Consider the following 16,600-nt stretch of genomic DNA (forward strand, 5'->3'; position numbering starts at 1 on the left):
TGCAGTTATCTCTCCCCTCTTCCTCTATTAGGTAACACTGATCTGATCTTTTCTATGACGACGCCGGATGACAGATTTGTAGAACATCCTTTCTGAACTTTCTGCAATCTCTCCCCTCTCCCGCCCGTGTTGCTGTTTCCTGGTACGGCCTGCAGGGGGCTCTGTTACGATGTCCTGACTCTGGCATGTGAATACATCTGATAGCGGACTCTGCAGCTCGGTGTGCTGGCATGAAGCTCCCTTCCTGCGGTCCCTGCGAGAGAGTTATCAGAACTTTGCAGCTTCAGTATGGAAATATGAGCAAACTGGACAATGGCAGGAGAGCCGAACGATTCTTAACCCTTTTGCGTTCCGCGGTTTTTACAACATAAAGTTCCTGACATTTTTGACACTTTAGCTGTGTGGTTTTGATACAGCAGTAACTTTTTAATTATCTATGCCAGTGCTGTCCAACTTCATGGGCATGGAGGGCCATTTTTTTTTCAGACCCCATGGTGGAGGGCCGAAGGTTCTTGATAGAGCCCCCCCCCCCCCCCCCGGAAAAAATGCAATTAAAGGATAATTAGATTGGCAGCACTTTTCACAAAATGCAATTTAAAATAATGGTGAAGTTACGCGCGCCAGAAAACATGAGGGGTCCATTGAGCGGCGTAGCGCGCCGCGCCGAAAAATGGGTCTGGCCATGGACCAGAATGCAGGTGTGGCCACGGGTGGAGACAAATTTACATGAACTTAGCAATGTGGGACATTAGATTAGGAAAGCTAAAAAAGTAGGTTTAATGCTATTGTCTCATGATGACGATTCAGCTTTTCCATAGTCTCACAGTTCGCAATCATGTGACCCCCAACAAGACAAATTCAGCAATCATGAGGCCCCCAACAAATCATGAGGCCCCCAACAAGACAAATTCAGCAATCATGATGCCCCCAACAAGACAAATTTAGCAATCATGAGGCCCCCAACAAGACACATTCAGCAATCTAGAGGCCCCCAACAAGACAAATTCAGCAATCGTGATGCCCCCAACAAATCATGAGGACCCCAACAAGACAAATTCAGCAATCATGAGGCCCCCAACACGACAAATTCAGCAGTCATGAGGCACATAAATAGACAGCATTTCACATAAATAAGCAGAATGCCCCTTTAATATGGTAGACACCTCTCACCTGGCTTCTAAATTCTCCTCTACTGGCTGCTGTGCCTGGCAATTGTGTTTTGGGCCGGATTGGGGATGATGTGTGGGCTGAAATGCCAGGTGACAGGTGTCCCCCCAGTTGAGGTAGTGACAGGTGTCCCCCCAGCTAGATAGTGAAAGGAGCCCCCCCCCAGGCTAGATAGTGACAGGAGCACCCCCCCAGGCTAGATAGTGACAGGAGCACCCCCCCAGCTAGATAGTGACAGGTGCCCCCCACTTAGATAGTGACAGGTGCCCCCCACTTAGATAGTGACAGGTGCCCCCCACTTAGATAGTGACAGGTGCCCCCCCCCCCCCAGCTAGATAGTGACAGGTGCCCCCCCACTTAGATAGTGACAGGTGCCCCCCACTTAGATAGTGACAGGTGCCCCCCCCCAGCTAGATAGTGACAGGTGCCCCCCACTTAGATAGTGACAGGTGCCCCCCACTTAGATAGTGACAGGTGCCCCCCCCCCCAGCTAGATAGTGACAGGTGCCTCCCCCAGTTAGATAGTGTCAGGAGCCCCCCCAGCTAGTGACAGGTGCCCCCACCAGTAACGAGCCCGTTACCTCGGTGTCCCCGCTGGCCTCTCCGGTGTCCCCGCTGACGATGCCGCTGCTGCCTCACAGATCAGACCTCACAGATCGCGGCAAGCAGAGCGCGCGCATGACACCCGCGCGGCAGAACGTCACATGCGGAAGTGACTAATGATTCACTTCCGCATGTGACGTACTCCGTGCGGGTACCATGCGCCCTCTGTTTACCTCAGTCGCCGCGATCTGTGAGGTCTGATCTGGGAGGCAGCGGCAGCGGGGGGACATAGGAGAGGCCAGCGGGGACACAGGAGGCCACAATACGAGGGAGCAGGCATGGCGCCGATAGCGCAAGCCATGCCTGCATCCCAGGGACACGAGCGGGCCGCAGCAGGTGGCCTGGCGGGCCGGATGCGGCCCGCGGGCCGCCAGTTGGACAGCACTGATCTATGCCATCTTAGTGATACATATCTTGATTTTTCAGTACAATCTAGGCTTTCTTTGGGTAATATTTTTCTCCCAAAACTATTTTGTTTTATAGTTCATTCATGGGGAAAAATTAGGTGTAAATGCTGAAAACAAACATTTTTTTCATGCTTCCCCCCTCCCTAATTTTCACATCACACGGCCCACAGTTATAAAACATTGCGTTCGCTAGAGCGACAGTTTAGGGGGCATAGAGCTGTACAGATGCATCACTAGGCAATGGCAGAGCGTTACATCTGTAGAGCAATGGGGCCTGAAACGTTCGCCCTAGCGATTGCATCCAATCGGTGCTGGCGGCAGTCATTAAACGTTTATAAACAGGCATAGGTATTGCAGGGGTTAATAATGGGTTAATAGGCTAAGTTTGGGTTAAAAATTAATGGGGAATTTAAAAAAAAAAATACTTATTTTATTGGTTCCATGTCACTTTAAATATATATTTTTTTTACAACTTTTTTCCCTCTAACTTTATTGAATGATTGTTGCTAGCTATCAGCAACAATCATACACGGCAGTGGTGGACATATGGCTGTGCAGCCACACGGGGGCCCCTCAAGTTCTGTTTTTTCAGGGGCCCATTAAGTTCTGAATTCACTTTTTTCCCCTCTGGGGGCCCATCTCCCATCCCTCCCTCACCTTGGGGGCCCCCTCCTGTTATGCGCAGCGGCTGAAGATTCAGCTACTGTCTCCGGGCTCCAGCAGGCGCTAGAGCTCCAGCCACCTGATCCACGCTGTCTCCTCTTCTGCAGTCTTCAATGCTGCCCGTACTACTTCCTGATTCAGTGATCGCGGTCATTGCTCCAGAACGGCCCAGAAAATGCTGCAGGTAACACGTTTGCGATTGGCGCTAATCGCAAAACGCCCACAATTGGCACCAATCACGGCAGTTAGAACACTGCCATAGGGTATCATAGCACTAGCCCTTTAAAAAGCGCTGTAGCGATTAGCGGGAATCGCCTGCTCCTGTTTCGGGCTATCCTAGCCCATTCTGCTGCCTACTGTTTTATGAATAAAGAGCTATAATATACTTTGGTGGTACCAACACAACCGCCATCCTCTCTGGCCACTTGGTTCCCTCCCCCAGTAATCTGGCCAGCCGCGCTCTTCTGCTCAGTCATCGGCGCACCCCATGTAGTGTTCCTGCAGACTGCGAGCATTCTGCGCAGTAGTACCGCACGGGTGCAGAACGCTCCTGGGGGCGGGAAGCACATGACTGGCCAGATTACTGGGGGGAATAGCACAAGAAGGGAGGACGGCAAGGGCGCCCACACACCTCATGGGCAGGCGCAGAATGCTCCTGGGGGCGGGAAGCACATGACTGGCCAGATTACTGGGGGGCATAGCACAAGAAGGGAGGACGGCGAAAGCCCACACACCTCATGCACAGGCGCAGAATGCTCCCGGGAATGGGAAGGGCACCACTGGTACACTTTAATGGTGCCAGGATCAATGTCTCTCGCGAATAAAACTTATCAGGTTCGCCAGCAATTCATTAATGTCAGAAACTCCGCCCCTCTCGCTGGCCAAGCAGTTTTTTTTCAAAAGTCTTCTGGCCACCCCCAGCTGTGTCGCGTGATCTAATAGGTGGCTGCCAAGCTGGGGGCGGGGCAGCCACTGCAATGCTGGTGGGGGCGGTAAGAATGGCCGCACATGTCTTGCTGATGGAGGGGGCGGAGCTTCAGCTGCCCTACCAGGGGGGAGGGATCCGTGTGAGAGTGGGGTTAAGTTTAGTTGTTGTAAAATATCAGTGAGGGCCCATTCACACTACAAGCGCTTTTCTGAGCGTTTTGCGATTGATTAACGTTTTTTAAAATCGCTCCCATTTACTTTCATTAAAATTGCAGTAAAAAATCGGCATGATTTTGTGATCGCGTACGTGAAAATCGCAGCGATTTTTTGGGGTGATTTCTACTGTGATTTTAATGAAAGTGAAAAGGAGCGATTTTAAAAAATGCTAATCAATCGCAAAACGCTCTGGAAAGCGCTTCTAGTGTGAATGGGCCCTTTCACATGGGCCGCAGCCGCGCTCTGCCGTGACACGTCGCAGTCCTCCACCACCCAGACGGGAGTCTGAACTGCTCGACAAACACGCAGTTCAGCCGCCCCTTTGTGGCCTTGTTCACATTGCGTTCGGCTCGCGTGTCCGTTTGCGGTGGGTTTTGTTTCTGGGGTTTTTTAAGCGTTTTCCGGCGATTTTCTGCGCGTTCGCTTGTTTTTGTGGGCGTTTTTGTAAGCGCTTTTGCAGAATGCTTTACATCCAGATCTTTTGATCCGGAAAAATCCAAAACAATAAAAACAATAAAAAAAACACGCTTACGCAACCACTTGCTAAAGCGATTTTGTGAGCATTTTGCGGTTTTCCTATACCTTCCATTGAGGCAAATCAACTCACAGTGGATCGGAAACGAACCACTCTGATAGGAGCTCTCTCATCGAGAATCATTGCACAAACGCTTTCAAGGCGATTTTGAAAATTGCCACTTATTAAAATTTTACAAAAACACCTGTTATGTGAACAAGGCCTGAAAGGGGCCTAACATTCACTAATGTTTTACTATGCATATTACAACTGTAAATATATTTGTATTGTTATAGACAATATTTGGGGTGCTGTGCGGGCGATTGTGAGGGCGGATGCCCACGATCGCGATGTTGCCGGGAGCAGGGATGATTGGCACAGGGGACAAAAGTCCCCTGTGCCAATCCATACATGTCCGCTGAGAATAAACACTGTTTTTGTTCCAATCTATTCATTCTGAACTAGAGCCGCCACTCTTCCTCCCGCCGCCGATTTCTGCCGCTTACCACTGCCGATCGTTACATTTATAAATGGGAACATAAATAACAGAGCTGCCCTCCTGCTGCATTTATTTTGTCTGCAGCCACTTCCTGATCCCTGTGGATCTTTATTTTAGCTCAGCGCTAATATTCTGAGCAGCAGAGAGCAGGAGTCCTTGTCGCTCTCTTTTTGCAGACACCTCTGATCCAGCGATCGGTGGCAGGCATTGACACCACCGGCCGACAGTTTCAGCGCAATAAATGCCGCCATGCTCGTTAGATCTGTTGTCCTTTTGGCCCTGAGCACCTAATAGTCACAGATTGGTTTTTAATTAGCCCCCCGCCTCCCCCCTCGCACTCCTCTGGAATGCCCTCGCGAATCCGCTCTCACCGGTCACAATGACATCGCCGCCGGCATCTGGCTTTACTCATATCACCATTAATTTTCCGCTAATTGTCTGGCTCTGCTGACAGCAGGAACAGGAGTCTGTGCCGGGCGGGAGGGGGGGGGGGGGGGCGGCATGGCCGCCCGCTCCCTGCTTGTCATCTCACGCCGCTTACAATAAACAGACTATGATAATTTGATAATTAGGAAACAGTCGGCACACGCGTGTTCAGCAGGGAGGAGGGCGTCCGGTCTGCCTCTGCCGTCGCTGGGGGTGACATCGCCTCATCTGCGGGGGCCATTCAGTGTGGGGACACGGGTGCCTCCAGTATAGATAGCAGATGTGCCCCCAGTATAGGTAGCCCCCCGCCCCCGATCAACCAACCTCTTCCGTACGGTCCCAACAACGGTCCATCAGAAAATCGATTGCTCAGACGTTTTTGTGGCTTCGATTTCTAGCAGGTTCATTCACAGTGTTTGAATCTGCTGAGAATCGAATGGGAAAATCAATGTATGCACGGCCTGCTCTAGCTATAGAAACCTCCGTAGTCACAGGTCATAGTTACTAGACAAGCTCCTAAGGGCCTCTTTCCACAGGGATAGTGATGTGAATGCGGCTACCTCGCCACATTGCATTACTTCCGCTCGGAGCAGGGGTACCGGGCCTGCGGCGTCATGTGACTCTCCTCGGGAACGCGGCGTTTTGTGTATGTTACGGATAATAAACGCACATCCATATACCGTAGCGCGGCCCCTGGAATTCTAATAACGTTCCTGAACATTTTATGGAATGATATACTGGCCTCTTTATCCGGCGTGGAACTTGGCACGACGACAATGCCATTTACATTCTAAATGTTGTTTCAAATAAAAACGCCTTTAGAGAAATGAACGCTCAGCCAGGAATGTCCTGGAGCTCCTCCCCTTCCATCAGACCGCCATACGCCGGGACACCACAGGGAAATGCCAAATTACAGCATTTCCAATCGCAATTCGGAAAGTGTACAACGGAATTAAGCGGAAATCTGATTTACCACAACCCGGTAATTTTACCCAATCACAGAACTTGGAAGCATTGGACCAATCAGAGAATGCTGAGTTTTTCTGCAAAATGTTTATTTTAGACCAATCACAAGACTTTTATCTTTTTCAATTTTTCATTTTTTTTTTCATTTTTTGCATAACCTGATGCAAAAAAATAACTAATAAAATACTGTACTGATAGTAAACTAGCTGCAGTGTGTGCTGCTCTCTGTTACCCTCAGTATGTACAGTATAAGCTGTCACTCTGTGCCTGTACTGATAGTAATCTAGCTGCAGAGTGTGCTGATCTCTGCTACCTCCAGTATATACAGTATAAGCTGTTACTCTGTGCCTGTACTGATAGTAAACTAGCTGCAGTGTGTGCTGAGCTCTGCAACCTCCAGTATGTACAGTATAAGCTGTTACTCTTTGCCTGTACTTATAGTAAACTAGCTACAATGTGTGCTGATCTCTGCTGCCTTCAGTATGTACAGTATAAGCTGTTACTCTGTGCCTGTACTGATAGTAAACTAGCTGCAGAGTGTGCTGATCTCTGCTACCTCCAGTATGTACAGTATAAGCTGTTACTCTGTGCCTGTACTGATAGTAAACTAGCTACAGTGTGTGCTGATCTCTGCTGCCTCCAGTATGTACAGTATAAGCTGTTACTCTGTGCCTGTACTGATAGTAAACTAGCTACAGTGTGTGCTGATCTCTGCTGCCTCCAGTATGTACAGTATAAGCTGTTACTCTGTGCCTGTACTGATAGTAAACTAGCTACAATGTGTGCTGATCTCTTCTGCCTCCAGTATGTACAGTATAAGCTGTTACTCTGTGCCTGTACTGATAGTAAACTAGCTGCAGAGTGTGCTGATCTCTACTACCCCCAGTATGTACAGTATAAGCTGTCACTCTGTGCCTGTACTGATAGTAAACTAGCTGCAGTGTGTGCTGATCTCTGCTGCCTCCAGTATGTACAGTATAAGCTGTTACTCTGTGCCTGTACTGATAGTAAACTAGCTGCAGTGTGTGCTGATCTCTGCTACCTCCAGTATAAGCTGTTACTCTGTGCCTGTACTGATAGAAAACTAGCTGCAGTGTGTGTTGATCTCTGTGCCTCCAGGTATGTACAGCATAAGCTGTTACTATGTGCCTGTACTGATAGTAAACTAGCTGCAGTGTTGGCTGATCTCTACTGCCTCCAGTATGTACAGTATAAGCTGTAACTTTGTGCCTGTACTGATAGTAAATTAACTGCAGTGTGTGCTGATCTCTGCTACCTCCAGTATGTACAGTATAAGCTGTTACTCTGTGCCTGCACTGATAGTAAACTAGTTGCAGTGTGTGCTGATCTCTGCTTCCTCCAGCATGTACAGTATAAGCTGTTACGCTATGCCTGTACTGATAGTAAACTAGCTTCAGTGTGTGCCAATCTCTGCTGCCCCCAGTATGTACAGTAAAAGCTGTTACTCTGTGCCTGCACTGATAGTAAACTAGTTGCAGTGTGTGCTGATCTCTGCTTCCTCCAGCATGTACAGTATAAGCTGTTACTCTGTCCCTGTACTGATAGTAAACTAGCTGCAGCGTGTGCTGATCTCTACTGCCTCCAGTATGTACAGTATAAGCTGTAACTTTGTGCCTGTACTGATAGTAAATTAGCTGCAGTGTGTGCTGATCTTTGCTACCTCCTGTATGTACAGTATAAGCTGTTACTCTGTGCCTGTACTGATAGTAAACTAGCTGCAGAGTGTGCTGATCTCTGCTACCTCTAGTATGTACAGTATAAGCTGTTACTCTGTGCCTGTACTGATAGTAAACTAGCTGCAGCAAATGCTGATCTCTGATACCACAGTATGTACAGTATAAGCTGTTACTCTGTCCCTGTACTGATAGTAAACTATCTGCAGTGTGTGCTGATCTCTGCTACCTCCAGTATGTACAGTATAAGCTGTTACTCTGTGCCTGTACTAATAGTAAACTAGCTGCAGTGTGTGCTTATCTCTGCTACCTCCAGTATGTACAGTACAAGCTGTAACTCTGTGCCTGTACTGATAGTACACTAGCTGCAGCATGTGCTGATCTCTGTTACATCCAGTATGTACAGTATAAGCTGTTTCTCTGTGCCTGTACTGATAGTAAACTAGCTGCAGTGCTGATTAGTGCTGATCTCCTACCCCCAGTATGTACAGTATAAGCTCTTACTCTGTGCCTGTACTAATAGTAAACTAGCTGCAGTGTGTGCTTATCTCTGCTACCTCCAGTATGTACAGTATATGCTGTAACTCTGTGCCTGTACTGATAGTAAACTAGCAGCCAGTGTGTGCTGATCTCTGCTACCTCCAGTATGTGCAGTATAAGCTGTAACTCTGTGCCTGTACTGATAGTAAACTAGCTGCAGTGTGTGCTGATCTCTGCTTCCTCCAGCATGTACAGTATAAGCTGTTACTCTGTGCCTGTAATGATAGTAAACTATCTGCAGTGTGTGCTGATCTCTACTGCCTCCAGTATGTGCAGTATAAGCTGTTACTCTGTGCCTGTACTAATAGTAAACTAGCTGCAGTGTGTGCTGATCTCTGCTACCTCCAGTATGTACAGTATAAGCTGTTACTCAGTATCTGTATTGATAGTAAAGTAGCTGCAGTGTGTGCTGATCTCTGCTGCCTCCAGTATGTACAGTATAAGCTGTTACTCTGTATCTGTACTGACAGTAAACTAGCTGCAGTGTGTGCTGATCTCTGCTACCCCCAGTATGTACAGTACAGGGGCGTAGCAATAGGGGGTGCAGAGGTAGCGACCGCATCGGGGCCCTTGGGCCAGAGGGGCCCCGAAGGGCCCTCCCTCAACTACAGTATTAGCTCTCTATTGGTCCTGTGCTCATAATAATCACTTCTATAGATACTTTGAGTATGGGTAATCATTAACAAACTGTTCCCCATCCCCTTCTTACACCTCGGACACTGTAGTTGCCATTGGCAGGTTTTGGTGCACAGTATTAATTGCTATGTATAGTGTGCTTGGGGGGCCCCATTGTAAAACTCGCATCGGGGCCCAGAGCTCCTTAGCTACGCCACTGACAGTATAAGCTGTTACTCTGTGCCTGTACTGATAGTAAACTAGCTGCAGCAAGTGCTGATCTCTGCTACCCCAGTATGTACAGTATAAGCTGTTACTCTGTGCCTGAATCTGATAGTAAACTAGCTGCAGTGTGTGCTGATCTTTGCTACCCCAGTATGTACAGTATAAGCTGTTACTCTGTGCTTGTACTGATAGTAAACTAGCTGCAGTGTGTGCTGATCTCTGCTACCTCCAGTGTGTACAGTATATGCTTTTATTTTGTGATTGTACTAATAGTAATGTAGCTGCAGTGTGTGCTGACCTCTGCTAGTACTGACAGTGTGACAGTGTATAGTATACTCTGTTACTCTTTGCCTATACTGATAGTATACTAGCTGCAGTGCGTGCTAATCTCTCCTTTCAACATCATAAACATGTATGGACAGAGAGCATGGTGCGTTCCCAGTTGTGGGATCAGAGGCATATCTAGGGAAAACAGGGCCTATAGCAAATGCCCCCGGGGAAGGGGGCGCACCCTCCAAAAATGTAGTATTGGTTAAATTAGTTGTGTCCAAGTTGAGGTGAAGCATGGCCTGTAAAAATGGAGAATTGTAATAGGTCAGCCTATACATATCCCCCAAATAACAGGCAGCATGTCCCCCAAAAAGAAATAGGCAGCAGAATGTCCCTCAGATAAAAATTAGAACCTGTATGTAGAACACCAAGCATGCTACAGTGCAGCACCTCCAGTAAGTGGTGCCCATGGCACATGACGTAGCTGCACCCCTGTAGATACGCCTCTGTGTGGGATGGGGGGAGGGGTTGTCTGTGCAATGGGGGAGGGTTGTCTGTGGAATGGGGAGGGTCATTCATGGGATGGGAGGAGGGGTCATCTAGGCGGTTGATAGGGGAGTGGCCAGGCATTACTGGTGATTCCTGGCTATGTGGAGACAGGTGATAACTGATCCGGTGAATGTTGAATTTTACCTATTATTCGGTGTCACAGGGAACCTGTTTTTCTCCACAACAACAGGCTGGCTTGTGGCCCCCGCAGTCCCCCGGGGGGCCGCCACAGTATTACGTTAATTAGAGCGCAGCAGCAATTAGCCGCAGATGTAAAAAACACATAACAGGTTAGATTCCCGTGGGACGAGGCGTATTCTAGCAGCTGATCCCCTCGCTGCGCTCACCCGAGCTGGAGGTCGCTGCCAGGCTGGCTGCCTGTGATACCGTGTGTCAGCGGGGGTGGGCGATGTCCAACACCCGACAGGGCTCAGCACCACTGACACACGTCCAAGCCTAACTTGCTACTGACTGTACTTATACTATAATCCAAAAGAATCGCACCCCTCTGTAAGTGAGTAAATGCTGGTGCTGGATGCTTAAAGCGAATCCACCCTGTGTGTGTTTATAGAGAACAGCCTGTCTATTTCTCCCTTCTCAGCAAGTAATGAGTTAGTGTAATCTGAGCTCCTAGCTGTCTGCTGGACTCTGCCGAGTTGAGAGCTAGTAGGTAAACACAGGAGGTTAACCCTTTCTGTGCTCCCAGTAAACCAGGAAGTAACCACACTGCAGCATCTCTGAAGGAGCTCTATAAGCTGTAACAAAGAAATGTTTTTCTGTAAAGGTCATTATGCTGTTGCTTATCTTTTAAAGCAGTGAGGAAGTTCTGAGTTCAGGTCCGCTTTAAAGGACACTGAGGTGAAAATAAACAAATATCCTCCTTCTTCTAATAATGACTTTTTAAAATATTCCAGTTTTATTTTATATTTAAATCTACTTTTTAAGTTTTTACTGTTTTATTGTTGTTTGCTCAATGACACATGCATTGAAGTATGCCAGAGCTAAAATCAATGAACTATGATCCTTTTTATCTCTTTCCTAATCTCAGAAGCCATTTTCTGCTAGGAAAGTGTTTTATAGTTGGAATTTCTTATCAGTGAGGGTCACACTGTAGTCACTTCCTGTCTGAGTCAGGACTGAGTCAGCCACTTACATACCTGATAATTAACTCTTTCAGGCAGAGAAACAAAAAAAGGAACACAGCACAGTTATTTGTGTGCTAGGCACTGTACATCCTCATGTCTATCTCATCATGTCACATGTCACCTCGGGTATCCTTTAAGAAAGTTTATCAGTAAATCCAAGGAAGGGTCACACAGTTGGATGCAGGAACTGTGTAACTTATTGTCCCATCACACACACACACGTTAAGACATCTGACCGTTCACCGACGATCATTTTGGGGCCAATTGGGTCCCCTTTTCATGGCACAAGGCAGATTAGCATGTAAATTACCTGCTTTGTGGCTTGACAAAGGGGACGAGATTGGCCCTGAAACGATCATCGGTGAATGGTCAGATATCTTAACGTGTGTGTGATGAGACAATAAATCACATTGTTCCTACATTCAGCTGGTGTGTGGTGCCTTCCTTGGATGTACAAAGACTATTAATGCGCCCCCTAAGGCGACAAAAAAGGGGCGTGGCCACATAATAAATGTGGGCGTGATTACTGGTGGAGCCAAATGTACACGGAGGTTAGCAGGCTCACGCTCACCCACCCTCCCTCAGTATGTACCTTCCAGCATGTTCCAAAACAAATTCAGCAATCATGAGCGCCCCCCCCCCCCCCCATCAAGACAAATTCAGCAATCATGAGCAAACATGAGGCCCCCAACAAGACAAATTGAGCAATCATGAGGCCCCCAACAAGACAAATTCAGCAATCATGAGGCCCCCAACATGACCAACTCAGCAATCATGAGGCCCCCAACAAGACAAATTGAGCAATCATGAGGCCTCCAACAAGACAAATTTAGCAATCATAAGGCCCCCAACAAGACAAATTCAGTAATCATGAGGCCCCCAACAAGACAAATTCAGCAATCTTGAGGCCCCCAACAAATCATGAGGCCCCCAACAAGACAAAGTCAGTAACCATGAGGCCCGCAACAAGACAAATTCAGCAGTCATGAGGCACATAAATAAACAGCATTTCACATAAATAGGCAGAATGCCCCCTTAATATGGTAGACCCCTCTCACCTGGCAGCAGTTCCCCAAAATACACTCAATCTGACAGCAGTGCTTCCCCAAAAATAGGTAGCCCCAGGTCTATAGGTGTCCCCAGAATAGGTGGCCAGCAGTATAGATGTCCCCAGAATAGGTGGCCAGGGGTAGAGATGTCCACAGAACAGGTAGCCAGGGGTATATGTGCCCAGTATATGTAGCCAGGTGTATATGTGCCCAGTATATGTAGTCAGGGTTATATGTGCCCAGTATATGTAGCCAGGTGTATATGTGCCCAGTATATGTAGTCAGGGGTATATGTAGCCAGGGGTATATGTTCCCAGTATATGTAGCCAGGGGTATAATATGTACCCAGTATATGTAGTCAGGGGTATATGTGCCCAGTATATGTAGTCAGGGGTATATGTAGGCAGATGTATATGTCCCCAGTATATGTAAGCAGGGGTATATGTGCCCAGTATATGTAGGCAGGGGTATATGTGCCCAGTATATGTAGTCAGGGGTATATGTGCCCAGTATATGTAGTCAGGGGTATATGTGCCCAGTATATGTAGTCAGGGGTATATGTGCCCAGTATATGTAGTCAGGGGAATATGTGCCCAATATATGTAGTCAGGGGTATATGTGCCCAGTATATGTAGGCAGGGGTATATGTCCCAGTATATGTAGGCAGGTGTATATGTGCCCAGTATATGTAGGCAGGGGTATATGTGCCCAGTATATGTAGGCAGGGGTATATGTGCCCAGTATATGTAGGCAGGGGTATATGTGCCCAGTATATGTAGCAAGGGGTACATGTGCCCAGTATATGTAGGCAGGAGTATATGTCCCAGAATAGGTAGCTAGGTAGGTGTCCCCCCAGCAGGAGGGGAGCAGCGCAGTGGAGGGAAAGCTATGGGCACAGTGGGGAAGGGCGGACGTCTCCCCCCCCCCCTTCCCTCTCCCTAGGGGCCTCTCCCTCGCTCGCTCTCCCCTTCAGAAGTAATGACCGGGTGGCTGGCAGCGGCGGGCGGAACTTACCTCCGTCTCGTCGCAGCGCGGAATGAATTTGCCGCTACTCTGGTCTGGTCCAGAGCAGCGGCTGCGGCACCCGAACTTCCGGCGCTGGAGCGAGACGGAGGTAAGTCCCGCCCACTGCGCCAGCCACCCGGACATTACTTCTGGAGGGGAGAGCGAGCGAGGGAGAGCCCCCTAAGGTGAGGGAAGGGTTGGGAGACGTCCGCCCTTCCCCACTGTGCCCATAGTTTTCCCTCCACTGCGCTGCTCCCCTCCCCCCCAAAAAAAACACTGCAGCTCAGCTGGGCGCCCTTGGGGACCTAGGGCCGGGGGGCACCTGTCCTACGCCGACCCCCCCAGCTATGCGCCTGCCTTCCCCCTCCTCCAAACTGAACACACATGACCCCACTATCCTATGGCACAGTCCATACACCCACATGTAAGCCTCTTCTCCCCTGCCCCTACTGCCTCCACCCGGGATCGGTTGAAAAGGACGCCCGAGCTGCCTGTATGAAAAGGGCGCCGCCATAGACATCAATGTTATTTCTGGAAATATGGGCTACAAGGTGTAGAAAAGGGCACCCGAGTTTTGATATAGGCTACAAGCGGGCTCCCCTTTGTAGCCCATATTTTTTCGGCTACAAGGTTTTCGGCTACAAGCGGGCTCCCCTTTGTAGCCCATATTTTTTTCGGCTACAGTAAGGTGCCCCTCTGTAGCCCATATTATTGACCTTTTTTTTTGTAGCCAAAGTTTTTATATGGGCTACAAGCACTGTAATCCAAATTATTTCATTCCCCCACTATCCATGGCGGCCTGGAGGGGGAATAGTAATTAGCACATCCCGGAGTTTTTTTCTAGCCGAAGTTTGTATATGGGCTACAAGCGCTGGAAGCCGAATTATTTCATTCCCCCACTATCCATGGCGGCCTGGAGGGGGAATAGTAATTAACACATCCCGGAGTTTTTTTCTAGCCTAAGTTTGTATATGGGCTACAAGCGCTGGAAGCCGAATTATTTCATTCCCCCACTATCCATGGCGGCCTGGAGGGGGAATAGTAATTAACACATCCCAGAGTTTTTTTCTAGCCGAAGTTTGTATATGGGCTACAAGCGCTGGAAGCCGAATTATTTCATTCCCCCACTATCCATGGCGGCCTGGAGAGGGAATAGTAATTAGCACATCCCGGAGTTTTTTTCTAGCCGAAGTTTGTATATGGGCTACACCAAGCGTCTTTTTTGTAGCCGAAGTTTATATGGGCTACACCAGGCGCCTTTTTTGTAGCCGAAGTTGGTATATATATGGGCTCCACCAGGCGCCCTTTTTTTACCGGCGCCCTTTTCATGTAGACCCCTCCACCTTACTACTGCATATCCCTGTCACCACATTATCATAACAAGAGACAGAACCTTTATATTGCGCTTTCCACCTGGAGGACTCAAAGCGCCAGAGCTGCAGCCACTAGGGTGCACTGTATAGGCAGTTGAAGTGTTAGGGAATTTTGCCCAAGGTCTCCTTACTGAATAGGCGCTGGCTTACTGAACAGGAGGAGCTGACTTTGGAACCCAGATCTCGTGTGTCAGAGGCAGAGCCCTTACCCAGTATGTCCTCTGGCATGGCGTGTTTGATTCGCCCCCTATACATCATCATTGAGCTAAACTTTGCCCTCTTACTTCATAGTCAGCAGACACATGGCAGCCAATCAGCTAGCACCCCCTCCTGGATCCCCCACCCCCTATCAAAAAGCAGTTGCGGTGGCCATATTGGATTTATTCTCTGCTGGCTGCTGACTGTTAGTGAGAACAGGGACAGACTTGCTGCAGATAGGAAGGGAAAGCATTAGCTAGGCCTGTGTTCTTGTTCCTCACTTGTTGTAAAAGTACCCCAAATAGCCCTTTGGAGGGCTAGCACATCGGTCTCCTGTGTTTTTTGTGTGTGACACTCCCCAGCCCACTGACACCCAGAGCTGTGTGCACACTATTACTCCTGCCTCATTAACTTGCAGACACAGTACCACTCCAGTGCATTATTATGTCACTGTATTCTGATAGTACTATTGCATTTCTCTGTGTGAGACACTCCACAGCCCACTGACGCCCAGAGCTGTGCATAATGCGATTTCTGCCCTTTAGGGGTTAAAACCCAACTTTGTGTCAACTCCGCCATTTTTGGTGGGACTTTTAGCATGGAGCCCCCTCCGGCATACCACAGCCCAGGTGTTAGACCCCTTAAACAACTTTTCCATCACTTTTGTAGGTCTTAAAATTCACCTGCCCATTAAAGTCTATGGCGGTTCGTCAGATTCGCCTGTTCGCAAACAGTTTTCGGTCGTTCGCAAACAGAAAGTTCTATGTTTGCAACACCTCTAATGGTTGGCAACAAAAATATGCAGACACGTTGCGATTTTTATTCTAATTGGAACTAAAGTGTTCCTAAGCGTTCAAGTGGAGAAGGGGCCTAACGCAGTGTGCTTGCTGAATTGCTGTTTACTGGTTTTATCTTTTTTTTTTAAATACTCACCTTTTACACTGAATCCAGCTGAACACTAGCAGATATCGGATTGCTTGTTTTGGTTGTAATGTAGACTTAAAATGGAATAAAAACGGTATGAAGATTTGATCAAGAGGGGTTATGACTTGTATGAATGAGTAACCAGTGGGGGGGGGGGGGTAGTGCAGATGGGATGATGTTGGGGTGTGCGGGGTTAATCTGGCGCGGTAGTGCAGACGAGAAGGTGTTGGGGTGTGCGGAGTTAATCTGGCGCGGTAGTGCAGACGGGGCGATGTTCGGGTGTTAGGGGTTAATCTGGCGTGGTAGTGTAGACGGGGAGGTGTTGGGGTGTGAGGGGTTAATCTGGCGCGGTAGTGCAGACGGGAAGGTGTTGGGTCAGTGAGGGGTTAATCTGGCGCGGTAGTGCAGACGGGGAGGTGTTGGGGTGTGAGGCGTTAATCTGGCGCGGTAGTGCAGACGGGAAGGTGTTGGGTCAGTGAGGGGTTAATCTAGCACGGTAGTGCAGACGGCAAGGTGTTGGGGTGTGAGGGGTTAATCTGGCGCGGTAGTGCAGACGGGGAGGTGTTGGGGTGTGAGGGGTTAATCTGGCGCGGTAGTGCAGACGGGGAGGTGTTGGGGTGTGAGG

The 16,600-nt window shown here is 48.6% G+C and overlaps 1 protein-coding gene across 2 annotated transcripts in view; it reads left to right on the top strand.

Annotated features, from left to right (window-relative positions):
- Positions 1 to 10,379: 10,379 nt before the first annotated feature.
- Positions 10,380 to 16,600, top strand: part of LOC137544970 (transcription factor COE3-like) — a 167,207-nt gene continuing 160,986 nt past the window's right edge. For both annotated transcript variants that reach the window (XM_068266097.1, XM_068266103.1), the window contains exon 1: positions 10,380 to 10,392. The gene's annotated coding sequence lies outside the window, so the exon portion shown is untranslated. The remainder of the gene's footprint in view (positions 10,393 to 16,600) is intronic.

Source organism: Hyperolius riggenbachi, chromosome 1 (assembly GCF_040937935.1).
Source record: "Hyperolius riggenbachi isolate aHypRig1 chromosome 1, aHypRig1.pri, whole genome shotgun sequence".
NCBI lineage: Eukaryota > Metazoa > Chordata > Amphibia > Anura > Hyperoliidae > Hyperolius > Hyperolius riggenbachi.